This window comes from Tursiops truncatus, chromosome 13, assembly GCF_011762595.2.
Source record: "Tursiops truncatus isolate mTurTru1 chromosome 13, mTurTru1.mat.Y, whole genome shotgun sequence".
Taxonomy (NCBI): domain Eukaryota; kingdom Metazoa; phylum Chordata; class Mammalia; order Artiodactyla; family Delphinidae; genus Tursiops; species Tursiops truncatus.
This window is the reverse complement of record NC_047046.1, coordinates 32,855,967-32,878,966: the sequence shown is the minus strand read 5'-3', so window position 1 is coordinate 32,878,966 and position 23,000 is coordinate 32,855,967. Positions and strand designations below refer to the sequence as shown.

Sequence of the window (23,000 nt, the reverse complement as noted above, 5' to 3'; positions counted from 1 at the left end):
TGGGTGAGCAGGGAAAGGGTTAATCCGGGACCTTGCGACGCTTTCGTTGGAGTCTACGGGGCCGCCCCTGGAGGGCCCTGGCCTGCGCACGCGCGCGCACGCGCGCGGCTTGGGGCGCGCGGAGCCCGCGCGCGGGAGAAGCGGGGGGCGGGGCGGGGGCGGGGCTTCGGGAGCGGTGGAGCGAATGCACGAGCACCGCTCGCGGGCACCCGCCCCGCCTGCAGCTCCCGCCTCCCGCTCGGACTCTCGAGCTCCCGCCCGCGCCCGGCGCCGGCACAGCCCCGAGGACGCGGGAGCCCGGCGCTCCCGTGCGTGTGCATGTGCGTGGGCAGTGCCGCCTTCGGGCGCGCGCAGGCCGGGCGCTGCGTCTGCGGGGCTCTCCCGCGACTCCAGGGCGGGCGACCTGGGCACCCTCCCCTCCTTGCACACCGGAGACAGCGAGACGCGCGCTTGCGGGCGTTGAGTCTTAGCTGGTACTGCTGCCACATTTTTGTATATGGGGAAGTGGTAGGCGCTCAATAAACATTTGCAGAACAAATGCAAAAAATGACACGTTTCATCCCCCAGTCCCGCATGAGAAAGGGATCACCCCTAAAGCTCTGGATCGAGCCAGGGGCGCGCCCACGCTCCCGCACATCCCCGGAAAGTCGCAAGGAAAAGTCAGGGGGGCTGGAAGCTGTAGCTTAACCCTGGCAGTGGAGCACCTGGGCTCGGTTTCATTTGCAGCTCCTCCCGAGAACTCGGATGACTCAGGACTGTTTCCTACATCCCTGTTCAGCAAAGTAAGATTCCACTACTGTGGAAGCATCGTCGCGTCCCCTCTAACGCGGTGACGGACCTGGGAGGTCCCTCCTGCGCCCGCGTTTTCTGCTCACCTGAACACAAGAAGCTGGACGGCCCCCCAAGGCTCCGTAGAGTTGCTTGGGGGGCTTTATCACACTTGCTTTAACAGCGTTTCGCCAGAACATTCGTAATTTAATCTAAAAATTAGTGCAGGACCGTCCACGGGGGCTTGTATGATGATTACAGAAGATAATGCTTGTAACAGGTACATAAGGTACGTAAACGTTAAAGAAATTATATTGTGATTGTGTTAAATTCCAGAGAAATTCTGTACGGTCCGAGGTGATTTTGTAGTACTAATTGACGTTGGTTTCAATATTTCGAAAGGTGCTTTTTATACACATCCTTTTTGATGTTCACAAAAGCATGGGGGTTAGTGGGTCTATTGAATGAAGCAGGGTAGAATAGACCAGTTCTAGAGTCAGACATATCCAGCTCAAATACAGGGTACATTATTTAACTTCTCTAAACCTCACTCTTGTTCTCTGATAAGAGCAGGGAATTGTGAGGATTAAATGGAATAATGCTCAGTGAAGTGCTTAGCTCTAATACTAGCCTGATGGTGTTAAATGACCTGCCAGCTCTCTGTGGATAGCGGGTTTAAGTGGCAGGGGCAGAACCGGAACCACCAGAGTTCAGGGTCACACTTGACACCTAGGTGGCCATGTTCCCTCTGATACCATGCTGGGCCTGGTTATTCTTATATAGCTTTTAAGGTTACACGTCAATCCTGTCTGTGTTTTTAATAGGGGGATAGTAATAGTACTATATCATAGGATTATGTTCTCAAGCACTAAAGCTGTCACTTCATTTAGCAGTGTGTCTGAAGCATCCCCCTTCTCCCATACCACTTAATTGCGTAGGTTTATACACTCATTCTGCATATATTTATCTGTCTACTATGTAAAGACTGTCTTTTTGCATATGGCTAGGTAAAGTCTTCTCAGGATTTGACTACTTCGATCCAATTAAAATAGTTTCGAAGAGTTCTCAAGCACTAGAATGCATTTCTCAAGTGACAGGTTCCATGACATCTTGGTTTTGCATCAATTAATCCTCCTTTTCGTTTGCTTTATGTGCTAGTCACTTGGTCTCTGCCTGGCTGTCCCTTACTTCATGGGAATCATGGGATGAGTCTAAATGAAAGGGGACACTCTGTGGGATGGAAAACTACAAAGGAAGGGCCTTACCCAGACCTGGCACCTCACCTTAACCCAGCAGCCTTACCCGGGCACCGCCCAGCATTCATTAGGCCCTCAATAAATACGGGTGTACAGATAAGTGACAGCCCAGAACTCAATACCATGGGGAGTTATAAGGACACACTGTGGGATTGATGGGGGGGGGGCGGATCAGGACCTTTCTGAAATACACAGACCTGAGGCTGTTGAAGGACGTCTTCTTGCCTCTCCTGCCAGGAATGCTGTCACTGTACGTGGGGCTCTCAGGCCGACAACTCTGCTGGGAACACCTGTTCCTCACCTGGGACGCCCACAGCCTCCTCTTGAGTGGAGCCTGCTTGCTAGGATTGTGAGGCCTGGAATGTGGGGCCTGTGGCAGGAGTCTGGGGTGCCAGGGTCTACAGTGGCTGTGAAGCAGCCCCCAAAGGACATTGGTAATGTTAGATCATTTGGGTGGAGCTGATTTCTCCATCACACTGATCTTGGGCCCTCTGACCAGTGGAAGATGGGCAGACAAGAGGGTGCATGAGTTCTGAACAAAGGCTTTGAGAAGCAGTCTGTGTTCCACTCTCCCACCAGGGCTTGTGCAGTCCACCGTGAGGGGACCGGGCCCTGGTTGCCACTGCCTCTTCTGTCTGGGCCCTCAAATGACAAGCAGGTCTCAGAGAATGAAGCTGACCTGAAACCCAAGCCCAGCCAAGCCCAGGCAGGCAACAGCTCATCCACAAACCCATGAATGAGAAGGAAATGCTTGCTTTGTTAGGCACTGGAAGACTGTGTTTTAGGCTTTGTTATTGCAGACAAACCTAAAACACCTGCACAAGGAAAAATATCCCACCAAATGCCAAGAGCACCCTCCCCTTGCTGCTCTGAAAACACTGGACACAGTAAATGAACAAGAAATAGATCAAATCCCTGATGACACAGAGGTATGGATACACACATTCAAATATAATCACATAAATAATTATACAGCTGCACAGTGTGATAATGCTACTAATGAAAAGTTACACATCCCAGAGCGTTATGGTAAAGAGGAACTCATACTGATTGAGAGCTCAGTGAAAGCTTCTCCAGAGATGTATATTTGAGACCAGAAGGATGAGGGAGGACAGGCATCTTTGGGGTTGCGGGTAGCATTCAGGCAGAGAGAGAACAGCATGAACGAAAGGGTGGGAGGAGCTTGGTAGCTTGAGGCTCTGTGGGAGGACAGAGTGACCGGAGCCCAGTGGGCATGAGATAGGTCAGTGGAACGGTGGAGCTCAGCACATCTGGGGCTCTGGTCCATAGTGAGGGCTGTGGATTTTATGCTATGCATAGTGAGACCCATCAGAGGGCTTTTCTTTTAAACTAACATTTACTTAGGTAAGCATGTTAGTCTCATAACTAGGGTAAATGCAGCCCTTGGAATGCAGATATGGTCTTTGAATTTCAAATACCTCCAATGGCACGACTGCGCATATAAAACTTTTCCCATAGTTCAGGTTATGGGGAATATTTTCGACACCATCAACTGAAATACTATCTTTCACTATCTAGAAATAAAAGTTAACAATTTACTCACGAAATTTACTTTTGAATAAAATACATTTATCACACTATCCTACGAAGTATTATAATATGATTCTGGTCAGACTTCCACATGAGCAACTGTATGACAACTTAGCAGCTTTGAAATGAAATGAGGGAAAATGGTAAATTAGCAGAGAGACAAAATATTGCTCTGTTTCTGGGTCAAGAGAAGAAACTTGTTAAATGGCAACCATAAAAATACTATACACTATCCAGAAATGAAATTAAAAAAGCAAATTACTAATGAGATTCACATTTATGGAATATACATTTATGGAACATTACCCTAAGAATTATGATCCCATGAAGTTTTCACTGGAGTTACTGTATAATCACTTAAATAATAGCAATGAAACCAAAAGAGAAAAAGCTCAAACTTATTTTAGAAGAAAGATAAAAAACCATTATTGCTTTGTTTCTGAATGATTTTAGGGGTCTTGCTAAGAACAAAAATATTGTAATTATACTACCTACAAATAGAATAAAATGGAAGCAAATAATTGATGATTCACATTTAAATAATCTACAGTTATAAAACGTTATTCTAAGAGTTGCAATTATACCAAGCTTACATTTGAGCCATTGTATAATCTCTTAATTAATAGCAATAAAACTAAGAGACAAAAAAATCAAAGTTTCTTTAGTAGAAAAGGGGAAAAAGCACCTTGCTATAGTCCTGTATCTTCAGAAATAGGCTTATTGGAAGGTGGGTCTGCTTACCAGGTAATTCACTTCTGTTTTCTGGCTTTGTAGATACAAGATTGAATCGAGCCCTTGCTATGGATATTTCTTGTTGACCATTTTGGTTGTGCTGGGCCAGGGAAGTCCCTTGGTGGAGCAAATTTCTGAGGAGGAAGAGAAGAACACGGTGTCCTCAGGAACTGCCCCCCGGGACTTCTCTGTCTCATCTGATCTCTTAAGAGAGAACCTGGGCTAGCAGCTCCCTTTCAGGAGGGAGGGTTGAATCAAAAAAGTTCTGAACATCTTCCAAGGTAAGGAGCACGAGGACAAGCTTTGCCTTGCACTTGGGGAAGAACTGCTGCATAAGGATAGAGTTGGCTGAATGAAGGGATCCTTCCCCTGTGGGTTTGAACTTGGTGGGGCATCTGGTCTACCCTGGGCATCAGACCCTGGATCCGCATGCCAAGATAGCCTTTGCTCCTCCTCCTCTGGAAGCTGGTCATCCTGAGGATCCTCTCATGGTTCTCTTCGGTTAACATTAGAGGGAGCTGGGTGAAGGGTTTAGAGGAAAACTGTTTCTTTTTTTTTTTGGCGGTCCGCGGGCCTCTCACTGTTGTGGCCTCTCCTGTTGCGGAGCACAGGCTCCGGATGCGCAGGCTCAGCGGCCATGGCTCACGGGCCCAGCCGCTCCGCGGCATGTGGGATCCTCCCGGACTGGGGCACGAACCCGTGTCCCCTGCATCAGCAGGCGGACTCTCAACCACTGCGCCACCAGGGAAGCCCCAAACTGTATATTTTTGATAACTCTTCTGTATATGTATTATTTCAAAACAAAAAGGTTTACTGTATAGGTAATTATTTTTCTCTGGTTACTTTCAAGATTTTTTTCCTTGTTTTTAGTTTTCAGCATTTTAGTTATATTTCTGGGAATGCATTTTATTAAGATTATCCTATTTGGGATTTACTGAGCTTCTTGACTCTGTAGGTTTATATATTTCTCTAATTTGGGGAAATTTTCAGCCATTATTTCTTCACATTCTTTTTCAGCATCACATTCTTTCTCCTCTTCTTCTGAGACTCCAATGACATAGACAATGGATTTTTTAAAAATTTCTCTTAGGATTATAATATTTTTCATTTTAAAAATATTTGTTTCCCTCTTGTTCAGATTGAATAATTTCTGTTATCTATCATCAAGTTAACTGATTTGTCCTTTTGTCATCTCCAATCCGCTATTCAGCCCATTCAGTGAGATTTTTCATTTCAGTTGTCTATTTCAGTTCTAAAATTTCCATTTTCTTTTTCTTTTAGTTTTCTCTTTCTTTTCTGAGACTTTCTATTTTTTGATTTGTTTTAAGAATGTTCATAATTGCTTGTTGGAGAATTTTAATAAAAGCTGCCTCTAAGTTTTGTTATTTAATTCCAACATCTTTGTCATCTCACTGTTACTTTCTGTTGATTGTCTTTTCAAAAGTCAGTTGAGATTTCCTGGGTGTTTTCATATGGAGTAATTCTGGATTGAGTATGAGGTATTTTAAATAGTACATTACAAGACTCTGGGCCATGTGAAATCCTATGGAAAAATATTGATTTCTTTTTCTTTAAATTTTAGCAGACAATCAGCTAGGTTAAGTTCTGGTCACAGGTTTTAACATACATTCTGTGGGCTCTTGCTTGGTATATTTGGATGCTATTTGGATGTGTCTCAAGTATTTTCAGGCACTGGCCAGTGTAGAACCTGGGCAGCAATCTGCTGGTTCAGTTCTCAAAGTCTTTAATGTGCTGATTAGGATCAGATCCACACATGTGCAGCTCAAACGTGAACCTAGGATTTGTAAACAGCTTTATGGCTGTTGCTTTCCTGGGCTTCTTCCTCTTTGTGACTCCCTGGCACCTTCTGCCTTACTGGGGCTCCCTTTTTCTTTCTTTCTTTTTTTTTTTTTTTTTTTTGGTACGCGGGCCTCTCACTGCTGTGGCCTCTCCCGTTGCGGAGCACAGGCTCCGGACGCACAGGCTCAGCGGCCATGGCTCACGATACGAGCCGCTCCGCGGCATGTGGGATTTTCCCAGACCGGGGCACGAACCTGCGTCTGGGGCTCCCTTTTTCTATCCTCAACCAGAAGGTAGGGGAGCTTGCATGACTGCCCCTGCATCTAGAGCCAAGTGGTTGGAGAACCAGAAGGAAAAAAACTGGTAAACTTGTTGCTGGTTTGGTGATAAGCTTGCTTGTTTTCTGATACATTTATTTTAAAGAGCTATGCATTTCTTCCTCGGGACTGCTTTCCCCTTCCCCATGTATTCTTCCATGTAGTTTTATTTATATTCAGTTCTATGTATTTCTTAGGTTTCTTTATGCCTTTTTTTTTTTTTTTTTCGATACGCGGGCCTCTCAGTGTTGTGGCCTCTCCCGTTGCGGAGCACAGGCTCCGGACACGCAGGCTCAGCGGCCATGGCTCACGGGCCCAGCCGCTCCGCGGCATGTGGGATCTTCCTGGACCGGGGCACGAACCCGTGTCCCCTGCATCGGCAGGCGGACTCTCAACCACTGCGCCACCAGGGAAGCCCATGACTTCCTTTTTTAACCCATGTTATTTAATAATCCAAGTGTCATAAATGTTATTTTGTTTCTAATTATATGGGAATTTTTTTGACCTATCTTTTTTTATTTTATAACTTCTTATTTTGAAAGAATATAGTAAGAATTCCTATATTCAGTTTACCTTTATCCAGATTTACCACTTGTTAACATTTTACCCCCATTTGTTTAATCATTTGCTCACTGGCTCCCTCTCTTACTCTTTCCCCTCTCTTTCCCCCTCTCAGTCTCTATGTACACACACACACACACACACACACACACACACACACACCCCACACTTTTTTTTCTGAACCATTTTTTAAGAGTAAGTTACAGATATTATGCCCCCTTTCCCTAAATCTGTCAGTGTGTGTTCTTAAAAATGAGGACAATCTCTTCCATAACCACAGTACTATGATGAAAATCAAGCATTTAACATTGATACACTATTATCTAATCCACAGCCCGTATCCAAGATTTCACCAATAAGGTCCATTACAGCCTATACCTTTTTTTTTTTTTTTTCCTGGTTCGGGATCCAGGGTTACCCATGGCATTTTTGAATTTAGCTCTTATGAAGCTGTACTTTCATCATTTATTTCCTAACCTTTTTTATATGCTTCAATACCAATACTGGTCCTTCTTCCAATTCTGTGATTTGTGTTATGCTAAAACATCTCTCTGAGGATGTTTTGTATCTTTTAAATTTTAGAATATCAGAGGCAAGACTCCTTCTCTTCCCTGCTGTCATCTTCCCCATTGTCAGAGAATGCTCTTATCTTCCTATAGGCCGGCATTCCTAAAGCCTCAGAAAAATTTTGGTTGCCATTTTTTCTTCTTCTCTTTACCTTGTGTCAGTTGCAAAGCTCAGCTACTTGATTTACAACAGAGTAGAGCATTGATCTACACTTGAGAGTTTTCTTCATTTCCGGAGAACAAACATTAAGATTTGACTTTTGTCCTTGAGCAAAGAATATTTCACCTGCTAAAGTGAAACACATATTCTTATATTACCATTAAAAATATTTTATTCTCCTTGAGCTAGCATGTTACTGAAGCTGAAATTGGTCTCCTCTGTGTTTTTTTTTTTAAAAAAGGTGAACACTTTTGATGTGTGGTACAGCTCTTCATCCAACATATGGGCTGATGCTTGTCAATTACCCTTCTCCAGCTCGGTGACAGTGTCTGGACACGTGACACTCCAGGCTGTCTGAACTATTGCACTCCGAAAGAATGACACTTTTCTAATTTGGAACTGCAATTCACACAAAATCTCCTATTAATGATACTAGAAAGAAATATCTACCAAATTCTATTTATATCTAATTCCTTTCTCTGTGACCCAAACTGTTTATGATTATTTTCCCACTACTTTTTGAAACTGGTCTTCTACCATGTTGACATTATAAGCCTAAAATATGTAAACTATGTGTTATATTATTTTTGATGTTTAGTGAGCTGTCTAGTTTATGGATCACATATAGAATCATCATCAGTTTGCTTTAGAATTTAATGTTTTAATTTATCAAAATTACCATCATGATGCCAAATATTATTAAAACATTTCAAAAAAACTGCAAAGTATTTAACCTTAGTTCTGGTGAGCTAAAGTTATAGTTTCCTTTTAGGTACAAAAAGTATATTGGTAAATTGTTTTCTCAGTCATAAGGACTTCACGTTCACCTTAGTAACTCAGTGAAGAACTGAAATAAAAATTTCTCCAACTGGAAGAGGGAGCCTCCTACACTGTTGGTGGGAGTGTACATTGGTGCAGCCACTATGGAGAACAGTATGGAGGTTCCTCAAGAAACTAAAATTCAAATTGCCATATTATCCAGCAATCCCATTCTTGGAAATATATCTGGACAAAACTATAATTCAAAAGATACATGCACCCCTATGTTCATAGTAGCACTATTCACAATAGCCAAGACATGGAAACAACCTAAATGTCCATCCACAGAGGAATGGATAAAGAAGATGTGATACACACACACACACACACACACACACACACACACAATGTAATACTACTCAGCCATAAAAAGGAATGAAATAATATCATTTGCAGCAACACAGATGGAACTAGAGATTATCATACTAAGTGAAGTAAGTCAGAAAGAGAAAGACAAATACCATATGATATCACTTATATGTGGAATCTAAAATATGATACAAATGAACTTATTTACAAAACAGAGACAGACTCTCAAACAGAGAGAAAAACTTATGGTTACCAAAGGAGAAGGGAGGGGGGAGGGATAAATTAGGAGCTTGGGACTAGCAGATACAAACGACTACATATAAAATAGATAAACAACAAGGTCCTACTGTATAGCACAGGGAACTATATTCAATATCCTGTGATAAACCATAATGGAAAAGAATATGAAAAATAATTATATTTATTTTTTACTGGATCACTTTGCTGTACACCAGAAACTAACACAACATTGTAAATCAGCTATACTTCAATTAAAAAAAAAAAGAAAAGAGGCTCCTGCTTCAATTCATTCACTTCACAAGTGCACATGGAGCACCTTCTATGCATAAGGGGTGGAGGACATAGCCATGAGCAAGACAGACATAATCCTGCTCTCAAGGAAATTATAATTTAGTCACGGAGGGGGAGGAGAGTGGAGAATTTGGCGTGGTAGAGGTAAAACAGTCTCACGATACCAGAACAAAGGGGTCAGTTGCTGAAAAAAAAAAAGATGTAGCAAATTGTAGCTGCAAATAAAGTCACCCCCAGTAGTGACTGGGGGTGAACCCAGTCACTACTGGGGTAGTGAACCCCAATAAGTTCACAATTAAATACTAGGTAGGGTCCTGGTAATGTTTTAGAAGAGACAGTCATCATGACTGTGACAGTAGTAAGTACCGTACTAATGGCTAAGACACAATGTAAGTTTCACTTCGTTTCTAATATTCCTTAAAAAAATCTTTTTGCCAAAGTTTGTTTCTCATATTTCAAAGGGAAAGGCCTTTATCACATCTGTATTTTAGGGGATGCAAACTGCAAAATGTTTGAAATCCATGAGGAGACACATTTGTTTCTGGCCCCAAACAATTCTCTATTCCCCGAAGACAAAAATTTCCAAATGTACCTTACAACGTCCTGGCAATCTCTGGAAGCTGAAAATATTCTAGTACCTGAGATTTCAGCTAAAAATAATTCTTTGATGTTTCTCTGCTGACAAGAGGGAGATTATGATATCTTCTTTAATAGATAAAGGTCCACGGAATGGGCGATATCTGATAACTTATCTTAAAAAATCTTCATGTGGAATGCTGGCTTTATTTTGAACTTCCAATCCAGCTCATGGGCATGCATGCATACTGTTCAGATTTCATTATTTATGATTCTGACCTAACTTTAAGAATAGGCAGTTAGACAGGAAATAGAAGCAATTATTTAGCCTCCTAGTCAGCATTTTTATTTATTGATGCTGACTCATAAATCCCTTGATATGGTCACGTCTAGCCAACTCTTCCTTAATTTGCACGCAGTCACAAGAAGGAATTACGAGCCTGAAATCACAGCCGGATATCTCTCTTTCAGCTTTCGTGACACAACAGGGCATCCATTGATAACTGGCTTGTCATGTGCTCATTTTTACCTTTGCTATTATTTTATCCCCACACAAATCGCTTGCCAAATGTTTCTGGAAGCAGCACAGTTGTTTTCACTTGAAACAACCCCCTGCTGGATGCTTATATTTCTTCTGCTATCAAATTCAGTAACTTGGTCCGAATTGCTATAGCTCTAGTCACAAGTAAATCAGCGCTTCATGTGAAAGTTCTCATTTTTATTGTCGAGGTATTAAACGCAATCAAGACTCATAAAATGACTTATTCCCCTGTGGAGTAGAAAGGACAGTAATCAAGTATATCCAAAATCTTTATAGTCACCACAGCAGCCAGATTGAACTAGAATCCAAATGATCTCTAGACTCCGTCATGCATCCTAAGTCCTTTTTTCTCTTATATTTGCTGGTCTTAGAAAAACAAATATTCACCTCAGTAGCCTTTAGTTGAGGTGGTCATTATGATTTTTGTACAGTGCTATGAAATTAACATTCACATGTATATTTCACGTGGGTCCCCTGCATGTAAAAATGCTTTGGGGAGAGCACTGGATTGGGAGAGTCAATATTTCTTTTTTCTTTATTAATTTATTTATTTTTGGTTGCGTTGGGTCTTCATTGCTGCACGGGCTTTCTCTAGTTGTAGCAAGCACCACTCTTCGTTGCGGTACACAGGCTTCCCATTGTGGTGGCTTCTCTTGTTGCAGAGCACGGGCTCTAGGCGTGCGGGCTTCAGCAGCTGTGGCGCATAGACTTAGTTGCTCCGTGGCACGTGGGGTCTTCCAGGACCAGGACTTGAACCCATGTCTCCTGCATTGGCAGGTGGATTCTTAACCACCGCGCCACCAGGGAAGCCCAAGTTAGTATTTTAGAAATGGAGAAAACAAGACTCGGAAGCTAAATGACTAGTCCAGGATGATACAGGTACCAAGTGGCCCTGCGGATGCTGGAATCCTCTGACTCCCTGACAAGGCTACCCTCTCTGTACTCCCCTCAACAAACCAAATGAAGTTAGAAAGTAGAGGTGATGTGTCTGGCAATTGACAAAAGGATCTCCTTGCTGGGATGGACAAGCAAATGTGACCTTTTGTTTGGTTCTGTTAAAAAACCATGATCCTCTGTCTTCCATTTGATGTCTGTAGTTCCTGGGGTTTCTTCCACGCCTTTAACCAATTCCATTTGATAGAGATGCCCTTTTGTCTAACGTTGCTTTTACTTTCAGACAGTGAAAATAGTATGGGGTTAGAAATTTTATCAATCTAGGTCTGAGGGTCAATTCTGCTACCATTTGTGTGACCTAAAGGCATGGAAAAAAATCTGTCCCAAGCAAAACAGTAGCTAAATGAAAATTTACCTCGTCATTGAATTGCTGTGACTTTTTAATGATAATTCCGTGTATGCATAGTGCCTGGCACAGCTAAGGTAATCCACAAATGCCTTTCCTTGGATATGATCACATTCTGCCTTCTGTGTGCATTTAGGGTATATACTTGCTTCATAGTTACAGTGCACTGCAACGATGGCCAAGAGAATAAGGGAATAACGAGGCTCAGATGGAGTCAATACACATCCTCTAAATATAATAGTTATCTGGGCTAACATCTGTATCAGCATGATGAATTTCAATTAAAGCGTCCAGAATCTCCTACTGGAGCAAAAAGCTCTTAGTAATCTGTAAGGCCAACTGGCCCGAGGCAGGGGAGCGCAATCAGACTCACAATCAGACCGAAACTTTCCGGACCACCCAGTTCCAGGAACTGACCTGGGGGCTTTCCACCCGGGCCAGCCTTCCCGCCTTTCGAGGGGCGGGACTAACGGTCCCAAGACTGTTGCGACTGGCACCAGATATTGCCACGATACCCGAAAAGACCACCAAATAAGGAATACCCTGCGCCCTACCGGATTCACCACGCCCCTTTCCCTTCTTCCCCTATAAATTCTGCCCAAACCCTCGCCGAGAGCGCGACTTCTCTGGCCCCTTTCTCTCGGACCAGTGAACGTCTCCCGGGAGCGTTCCCAAATAAAGCTTGTTTAAGCTCTCCCCCGTTTCTTGGTGCCGTTCCTTACATAATCTATACGTGCAAATTATTTAAACCTTATATTTAGAATATGGTGAACAATACAGAGATTCTTTTAACCCAGTGCCATAGACTCAACGTGAAAGGATGCGTGAACCTAAGTGTACCTGGTTAGCTACCATTCCCTCATTTATTAAATAAACATTGATTGAGTTCCTTCCTGGAGCCTGTTAGTTTCCAGGTAGAGAAGCAACCAAAAGTTACCACGGCATTCTTGAATCCTAATGTGTCTCTAATGTGGGGAAAGATGGGTTTCAAGTAAACTTGGAATCCATATAGTTTCAAAATTCACCTGACACTAAGGATTCCCTGCAACGATCAAGCTATTTCGTGATGGCAGGTAACCGGAAGAGGGAGCTAGCCCCTTCTGTTCAGTGTCACCAGTGTTCTTTCTACCACACTAAAGGGGTTACCTATTGTGAAGTGCTGCCTTCCAGCCAGCTGTCTCCAGACTCCTGGACACACCTGGGAAAATGGGAACATGACATAAGAATGTTCCTTTCGATTTGGACTCTGATTTTAATCATGAATGTCAAAGGTAAAAGAAGCCTTAGATCATCTTATCCATGCCTCTATTTTACAGATGAGGAAACTGAGGCCCAGAGAGGCAGAGCCTTGACATATGTAAGTGTGCATATTTATACTAAATATTCGTTGTTTATCTGAAATTCAAATTTAACTGAGCACCCTGTATTGTTATTTGCTGAATGTGCAACGATGTCCAACAAAATAAAATGTTAATCCAATGTAAGCCTTTAAACAGTGTTATCAGCCCTGTTTCTATAGTCATTTTCTTATTTTTAAAGGTCTGTATAGTATTCCTAATTCATATTATTTGGGGATCTGTAACTTCAAGGATGCCTTTCATTTGTTGGAGTGGAAATGATTTTAGTAGTGATCTGAGATCATTTATATAATTGTAATTAAGCTTAAGTAAAGTACTTGAAATATGTATGCCCCGTATTTAAGAGTAATTCTAATTGGTAGTGGGTCCTTTTCTTTTTCAGATTTAGCCTGATAACCACTGAGAAAGGGAGAGACTGAGCCTACACTCAATTCATTACAAAAGCCATAATCCCAGTAACGATGATTTCTTCTTGTAACAAAGAAGACAGTAAAATCAAAGGGGAAATATTTAAAGTGGAATGAAAGGAATTGGCACTAGAAAAGACGATGTGGTGACTGGAGAAAAACAGGAAAAGATTTTAGGAGTTCTCCATTGTGGGGGCACTCTACAATCACTGGCTTTGTCTCTTATCCAGTTTCCTTCCCTATTGTACTGACCCTGTGCTTCCTGGATGTCTGCTCCAAACCAGCAGAAAGAGGAAAGGTTTCCACATGCTAATATGTAAATCCAAGCAGCCCGTGTCTGCGCAGAGCAACCAGTGACTCAGTAATGCTCAAAAGCAAGGTCAGAGGCAAAGCAAGCCTGCCTTCCCCCAGATGCTTGGTGACTGTGTCCTAATTATCCACCCTGAAAGTCAGTGCCCGAGGGCAAGTATGCAGCAGAGAACAGCCGGCACAGAAATACCTCAGTTCCTGCAGCGGAAAAGACAGAGGGTCAGAAGTTCTAAATCTTGGACACCACTCTACCAGCAACGAGCTCTCATTTTGGACAAGTTCTTCATCTTCTCCCTTTATAGAATGAAGACATTGGACAAGACTAAGCTCCTTATCCAGTGAAGCTCCAAAGCACCTTAACTGAATTACCTTTTCCCCCAAACCCTCACTTCCCTTGCCCATCTTTCCCCCCAAATCTACCTAGCACAGCTCTAACCCTCAATCAGCCCAACTCTTCTAATCTTTGAGTCGCTGCCCCCAAGCAGCTGAGAAGCACGGGAGAAAGTGTCGCAACTGGGAAGGTGGGTGCCACCCCAGATCCAGAGCGAGCAGCCTCCCCCTTCATGCAGCAAAGGTCCTCCCTCAGTTTAGAGAGAATAGAGAACCGCTCGGGTCCCTGCCTTCTGCCTGCTCTGCAGATTCACTGCCGCCACAAGGGATCTCCTCTTCCCATCTCAGTAGAAGAGGGATCTTTCCCTGGACGTCGCTCCACTGATTAGCATTTCTATGAGATATAACTTTCTTCCATTTTACTGAGGATTTCTTCAGCATAAAATGCTTATACAATCTATTATTTTTTAAAAGCCCTCCCTTGTGTGTTCTGAGGGCCGTTTGCTTTCTTGAGTTAAGCTCAAGAAAGGGTGGTCTGTGACAATCATGCCCACTTTCTTTCTTTCTTTTTTTTTTTTCCCCCCGGTACGCGGGCCTCTCACTGTTGTGGCCTCTCCCGTTGCGGAGCACAGGCTCCGGACACTCAGGCTCAGCGGCCATGGCTCACGGGCCCAGCCGCTCCGCGGCATGTGGGATCTTCCCGGACCGGGGCACGAACCCGTGTCCCCTGCATCGGCAGGCGGACTCTCAACCACTGCGCCACCAGGGAAGCCCATGCCCACTTTATCTCAACTCCCTCCTTCATTCACTTTTACCCGGCTTCTGCCCCGGCCACCCCAAGTGAACACCCCTCTCCAAATTATCACCTGCCTTATTGCTAAAGCCAGAGGACAGGTTCTAGTCCTCATGCCTAATAGCACTTGCACTGAAACGTCCTTTCCCTTGGCTTTTATAATCCCCCTCTCTCTCTGTCTCTCTCGCTCTCTCCGACTTAAATGTCGATCTCCCCCATCGACAGTGTCTCAGGCTCTTCTTCCCTGATTGGATGGATTTACCAACTTTCTAGATTTCGTTTTTCCAAAACCGAACCAGTCATCGTGCTCTCTAAACCTTCTGTGTCCTTCTCAACTTGAGGTACCAGAAGTCACTTTATCACCAATATCAAAAACCTTAACCCCATTCTTGAATTCACCATTTCTTTCACCTTCATTATAGTTGGTCATTGAATCACATCAGTTCCACCTCTGTAATGTCACACTCGTTATCAGGCAGATCTGATCTTGTCGTCACCACCAACCACCTCTGAGACACCACACTGAAAATTTTTAGAGGTTCCAGAGCACCGACAAGATACAGTGCAGTTCTTTGCCATGGACCTCAAAGACTTCTGAAAGCCGTCCCGTACGTACTGCACTGATCTCACGTCCAGCCACTCTGTGCTGTTGCACTCTGTATTTCTGTCAAAACAAGTGCCTGTGGTCTCCAGAATATCTCATGCCGGTACTCACCCAGGGGCTTTGCACATACTTCTCCTTCTGCTAATTTCTCTTCCTACTCCTCTGCTCCCCATGTCCGCTGACTCGAGTCTACCTACACATGCTTCAGACTCAGCTCCAGTGTCTTCTCCACAAAAAGTCTTTCTTGGTGGCCCAGTCTTTGTTGGTCTGGTCCACTATCTGGAATATAGCAAAACGTTTCAATGATCTGCTTCAATGATTTTCTCTTTTATTTTATTTTTAAAAATTTTATTTATTATTATTATTTGGGGGGCTGCATTGGGTCTTCGTTGCTGCACGTGGGCTCTTCTCTAGATGCAGCAAGCAGGGGCTTTAGGAGCGTGGGCTTCAGTAGTTGTGGCGCACGGGCTTAGTTGCTCCGTGGCATGTGGGATCTTCCCGGACCAGGGCTTGAACCCGTGTCCCCTGCATTGGCAGGTGGATTCTTAACCACTACTCCACCAGGGAAGTCCCGTGATTTTCTCTTTTAAACAATTCAATTTACCCTCGTTTCATACGCCTGATCTCTAAAGTACCTCAACTTTATTTGTGCTTCACTTACTCTTCTTTGGGTCTTTATCCCATTTTCAGTGTTATCACTTTTAATTCTGTCTTAAACAGTTCTTACAAAATATTTTCCGAATAAAAATGTTAAAGAGAAGCAGATGAAGGCATGGGATTAATAGAAAACTGTAAAATGAAAACGAGATGGGGTTGGGACCTAGTTTACCATGGAATATCTGGCCCTCCCGCTATTTCCCCCATGTGATATTTCCAGAGCTGCTTCAGTTACAATTCCTTAAATTTTAAATATTGTATAAAGCTTCTAGCTGCCTTGAGTGTAGGGGTTTTCAAAGAGGGCGTAAGTACTATCAGGGTGTGTTTAAATGTGAATATGAGTGTTAGTAAAGATACAGGCTAAGCTTCTGTGATGAAGAAACTCAAAAAAAAAAACAACCCCTGGCTCCAACAAGGTAGAAATTTATCTCTCATATAATAGCTGTAGCCAGACAGTCCAGGGAGGCTGGGCAGGTCTACACAAGAGACTCAGCTTCCTTCTGCCCTCTCGTTCTGCCACGCTCTAGAACTGCTCTGTCCAATATGGCATCCACTACCCATGAGTTCCTGTTGAGCTCTTGGAGTGTGGCTGGTTCAAACTAGGACACGCTGCAATACATGTACAAACACAAACCAGTTTTCAAAGACTCCGTAAGAAAAAAGAATTCAAATATTTCATTAATAAGTTTATATTGATTGCATGTTGAAATAATATTTTGGATGAATTGGGTTAAGTAACATGTTATTAAATCTCATTTTATCCATTTTTTTTGTTTGTTTAGAAAATCTTTAACCACACTTGTGGCTCACATTATATTTTGCTTGGACAGTGCTGTTCTAGAATGTAGTGTATTATCTTCATCTATATGGTAAAAGCTGGCTCACAGTACCACATATGTGGTCAGAAAAAAGCAGGAAAGAAAAATAGCAGAAGACAAATCTCTAAGGAGATGATGTGCGATCAGTTCACTCAGATTCCATTGGTGAGGGCTTAGTCACGTGACCCCATCAAGCTGCCCAGAATATAAGGAAACGTAGTGTGTGGCTGGGCAGCCATGTGCTGTACTGGAGAAAAAGGAGGGAGAATGGATTCCAGGGTAATGTATACTAACTACGTGGTCTCTGTCACGGGTATGTTTCTAGAAAGTGTTATCAGAGTTGACTTTGAGTAGAAGGGCATTGAAGACGTTCCCTTGGTTGAGGGGATGGGGAAAAGAGTAGAAGGACATTCAGACATCCAATGAAAAATAATCAGAGTAAGATATTTCAACACCTGGTTTGAGAAAGTAAAAGAAGGAAGAAGAGGTAAACAACGGCTCCAGGAAAATAGGGGGTTGGCCAAGTGGGAAGATGTCCTTATGTTCAAGGCAGTGCTTAATAGAAGAAGGTAGGAGGGTGAAGGTAGTCAGCTTTCTGCTTCTGTAAGTGGGGCGGAGGAAGGTGGGATATGACTTTGCTCCTACATGTTGGAGAATTAATATGGGAAATCAATAGTCAACTGAGATCCTAAGAGGCTCAAGAACTCAAGACAGAGGATGATGAAGAGAGCATGTAATGGGCACAAATGCACATGGATGAATCTCCCAGACACAGTGTTGAACGACAGAATCAAGACACCAAAGAATATATACAGTATTGTTCAATTTATATAATGTTCCCAAAGTGGCAGATCTAATCTATGGTTATAGACAGCAAATGCTGATTGCCTTGGGGAAGGGTAATGCATGAGACAGGCTTCTGAGTTGCTGGTAATGCTCTGTATCTTGATCTGGGTGATGTTTATATGGATGTGTTGCTTGGTAGTAAGTCATTATTCATGTGTCAGTGCTTGTCTGTATTAATATTATATTGAATAAAAACTGTATAGAAACAAACAAGCAAACAAGGGGATGGGTGACTATGAGTGATAGAGTGCCTACATTATAGACCAACCATGATTCATTCCTTGGGACTGGGGAGTGGCTGGCATTACCTGAGCACACTGCTGCTCACTTAATACCTGAATGAAATCAAGGTTCTGTTTACAGGGAAGCAGGGGAGAATGGCTGTTAAGTAGGCAGCAAATAGTGGCTGATAACATGCAGTTATTTTTCAGATGACTTCACTTCATAGCCATTGACCTGGGTGAATATCCACCATGAATTTTGAAATAAGAAAGATAAGATGCTAAGTCATATTCTCATTCTACTAAAATTATCCTTCCCATATTTGGAGAGAGACACACCAGGCTATCAAAACTGGGTCCCTGAGGACAGGTGGATGGGAAAAATGAGGGGCAGAGCTTGGAAGGGTTTTCTTGGTTTTGCATTGTTTCACTGACTATAGGAAGCATGTGCACTTTTATATTTTTTTTGAAGCAGAATTTACTAGGAAGTTTAAAATGAAAAAAGTTTCAATAATCTGGTCAATTAGAAACGAAGGTACTAGTGTAACAGAAAAGAACAAACTTGACTCCATATTAGATCTATTTCCTTTAGCTTTAACTTTGTGCTCTATTGCCTGTGCTTAGTCCAGCTGGCTCTCCACCTTTTGTAAAACAATGTTGCCTATAGCCTGAAATATACGTGGTAGCCCATTCTCAAGGCCCTCTGACCCATAAACGTGTAACACTTTTCCATTCATATAGAGATAAAAAGTTGCAGAACAGAGAATACAATTGTCTTGTTGGAGGTTTATAGGCACATTGTGACCAGACCTATATGGACAGCTGTAAGAACGAATTGGAAGATAGTTCTTGGGACACTAGTCCGCCATCTTCTCGGTCTGCTGGCTTTCCAAATAAAGTCACTATTCCTGTCCCAACACCTTGTCCCTCCACTTACTGGCCTGTCGTGTGGTGAGCAGTACAAGTTTGGACTCAGTAATACTAGGAATGGGTGAATTTCATAAAGCAGAGTAAGGATAAGACTAGACTAGACTCGAAGGCCAGGTAGCAACCCTTCATCTTTTACTCTTATTTTTTTTTTTTTTTTTTTTACTCTTATTATGTCATTAAAAGAAGCACTGTTTTAGCTGATTGCCCCCTTAAATAAGCCCCAGAACCAGATGGTACGGTGCTTTCTAAGTGCTTTTGTTCCTTAGAACGAGTTCTTGAGTAACGTTTGAAAACTATTAACATAGAACAGAATTCTCAGCAGGATTCAATTTCTTTCTGTGTCTTAAAATCTGTGGAGAAGGGGGAAGTGGGAAAAAGTCAATTTTGTCTGGCAACACCCACCTGTCAGAGGCATTTGTTTGCCGGGAGGAGAAAAGGTACCACCATTCTGAACAAAATCAGTTTTTCAGCAAATCTGATTCACAGATCTGAGGATTCAGGGCATTCACACAAAGCTTTTTCATTAGTTATTTGGGCATCATTACCACTTCATCTAATAAATGCTAATTAATACTGACACTACAGTGTCAGATTCACCTTCAGGACTTTTCCTCATTTGTGGAGGTTGCCTTAACTTTTTCTCAGGTGTGAAGCAAACAGCAGTAAAAACGTTAAATTCTTCTGTCATTTGTTTAGTACTGAAATTACTCATTTTTGCCTTCCTTCTTGACTCAATTTCATATTCAGCTATGCGTAAAACATCTATGCAAATACAATTAAAAATTCACTGTCAAACTGGTATGCATAGACTTTTTTTTTTAAAAGAAACATTTCTAGAAATATTGGCTTTGGAGTCTTCAAATTAGAGTCAAGTCCTTTTAAACAATGTGACAATTTAAAAAATTATACATATATCATTTTGCACATACTGTGTGACTGTATCTATAGAATTACCAGAAGTGAACGTTTTTACCTTTTTCTTTTTTTTTGGTTTTATAGGATTTTTTTCTTGATTGTCAAAGTACATCCTTACTATCAAAATATCTATATCTATATATATGTAAGGTGAAAAGGAGCAGAAAATAGTCCATCACACAGATGGAACCACTGTTAATATTTTAGTCTATTATTTCCAATCATGTATCTTTGGAGTCAAATACTCCAAACTTTTGCTCTACTGATGATTAGCTGTGTGACCTTAAGCAAACTATTCATTAACTCTGAACCTTAGTTTCCTTATCTGTAAAATAGGGAGTATCTATCAATACTTATAATTGTTATGTGAGTGGACTGGAATATGGTATGGTAAAGTCACTGTCTCTTTTAAAAACTCAGGTTTACTAAGGATAATTTACATAGTATAAAATTTACATTTTGTAGTATTAATTTTTTTAAGTTTTGACAAACATATACAGTCATGGAATCACTACCATGATGAAGATATAGGGAGTTTCTGGCATGAGCAGTAACTAATCTAATTTCTGTCTCTATAGATTTGTCTATTCTTGACTTTCCATAGAAATAGAATCATACAATATATGGTCTTTCATGACTGATTTCTTTCACTTTGCATAATATTTTAAAGGTTCACCCATGTTGTAACATGTACCAGTAATTCATTCCTGTTTATCGCCAAATAATAGACTTCATTGTATAGATATACCATATTTTATTTACCCATCAGCTGATGGACATTTGGATTGTTTCCACCTTTTGGCTATTATGAATAGTGCTGCCGTGAGCATTTGTGTAGAAGGCTTTTTTGTGTGTATGGGGAACATATGATTTCAATGCTTTTGAGTGTATAGCTAGGGGTGAAATTCTGGGTCATTTGATAATTCTATATTTAGCGTTTTAAGGGACTGCCAAACTGTCTTTTAAGGCTGCTGCACCATTTACGTTCCTACAAGCAATGTGCGAGGGCTTCTGCCACAACGTGGTCCATATTTCCTTTGTCCTCAACAAGCACCTCGGTTGGTTGTGGCTTTTTGCCTGGTTGGGTAAAACAAACATTGTTTCCTGAAGGGTCTGGGCCGTTAGTATTCCTGCGTGTGTTGGGTTGCTGTAGTTTTCCATTGACTTTAATTCCAGGGCACAGTAGTAATAAGGGCTCACCAATACTCTAGGCGTACTCTTTCTTACTCCCTTGTGGAATAGCAGTCCACTTCCCCCTTGGGAGGTAGGCTCCATTGCCCCAGACAGCACAGTATCTCTTTACTGTGTCTATTGATTTAGAGGCAAGACTGGCTGGGCGGCAATCTTATCTTCCAGTTCAATGGAATCATTGTTGCATCTTCTGGTGGAAGCATTCCTCCCTTTAGAGTAAGACCTGCAGGCCAGCAGAGCATGAAGTCAATGGGAACAGGAAGCAAAAATGTTGCTACTATATCATTAGGGGTAATAGTAAGTGGTTCTACTCCCATTTCCACCCCTTGATGCCTGGACCTGTGAATCCTGGCTAGGACAGAAAGAACATCATCTATCGAACGCTGACTCAGGACAAGGTCAGCCTCCTGGAGAACCCTGCCCCAACCCTGCAAGGTATTGCCACCTAGCCGACATGATAACTGAGTCTTCAAAAGGCCATCCCGCTGTTCTATGGAGACAGCTGCTTCAGGATGGTGAGAAACATCTTAAGACCAATGAATTCCCTGAGCATGGGCACACTGCTGCACTTCATTTGTGCTGGAGTTCCTTGGTCAGAGGCAATGACAGTGGGTAAGGCACTGTGGAAGCCCATAGAAGGTAGTTTTGGCAGAAGCACTGCGTGCAGGGAAAGCAAACCTGTATACCAAGTAAGCGTCTATTCCAGTAAGAACAAAACACTGCGCTTTCCATGATGGAAGTGGACCAATGTAATCAACCTGCCACCAGGCTGATCACCCCTGGGAATGGTACCATCCTGGGGGCTCAGTCTTGGTCTCTCTGCTGCTGGTGGACTCGGCACTCAGCATTGGCTGTAGCCAAGTTGGCCTTGGTGAGTATAAGTCCATTCTGCTGGCTGCTTATACAACCCCCGTCCCTGCCACCAGGGCCACTTTGTTGATGAGCCAATTGGTGGATGGCAGAAATGTCTGGGGGAAGAAACTTGACTGGTATCCACAGAAGGGGTCATCCTGTCCACTTGATTATTAAAATCCTCCTCTGCTGAGGTCATCCTTTGATAAATGTTCACATAGGACATAAATATCTTCATGCTTTTCACTCATTCAGAGAGGTCTCCCCACATTCCTTTAAACCTCCTTGTCACCGATTTTCCAATCATGTTCCTTACAAGTCCCTGACCACCCAGTCAAACCACTGGCCACAGCCCATGAATACATAATATTCAGCTCAGAATGTACAATTGCACATCTAGCCGTTTCTCCTTCCAAGAAAAATGAACAACCAGGTGCACTGCTTAAAGTTCTGTCCGCCGGGCAGATTTCCCTTCAAAATTGTCCCTTAGGGATGTCCTAGAGAGGGCTTCCAGAATGCAGCTGTCCACTTTTGGGTGGTTTCTGGGTATTGAGCAGAACCATCTATAAACCGGATCCAAGTTCTCTTTTGCTCTGTCAGCTGATTGTAGGGAACTCCTCACTCCTCATAGGCACAGGCTGGGAGAGCAGGAGTGGAGACCACGGGCATTTGGGCCACTGCTTCACGTAACTTACTTGTGCCGTCAGGGCCCACTAGAGCCTGTGCTCTAGAGCCCGTGAGCCACAGCTCCTGAAGCCTGCGCGCCTAGAACCCGTGCTCCACAACAAGAGAAGCCACCACAATGAGAAGCCCACACAACGCAACGAAGAGTAGCCCCTGCTCACTGCAACTGGAGAAAACCCGCACACAGCAACGAAGACCCAATGCAGCCAAAAGTAAAATAAATAAATAAAATTTAAAAAAATTAGCCCTTCTGATGTATATGTGTGTAATGTACAGTGTATTGTTGTTGTAATTTGCA

At 42.7% G+C, this 23,000-nt stretch overlaps 1 long non-coding RNA gene across 1 annotated transcript; it reads left to right on the top strand.

Annotated features, from left to right (window-relative positions):
* Positions 1–120: 120 nt before the first annotated feature.
* On the top strand, positions 121–18,118 carry LOC141276183 (uncharacterized). The gene is made up of 4 exons (XR_012325338.1): positions 121–1,057; positions 4,350–4,588; positions 13,104–13,144; positions 13,528–18,118. It is a non-coding gene; the product is annotated as an uncharacterized lncRNA (long non-coding RNA).
* The last annotated feature ends 4,882 nt before the right edge of the window (positions 18,119–23,000 follow it).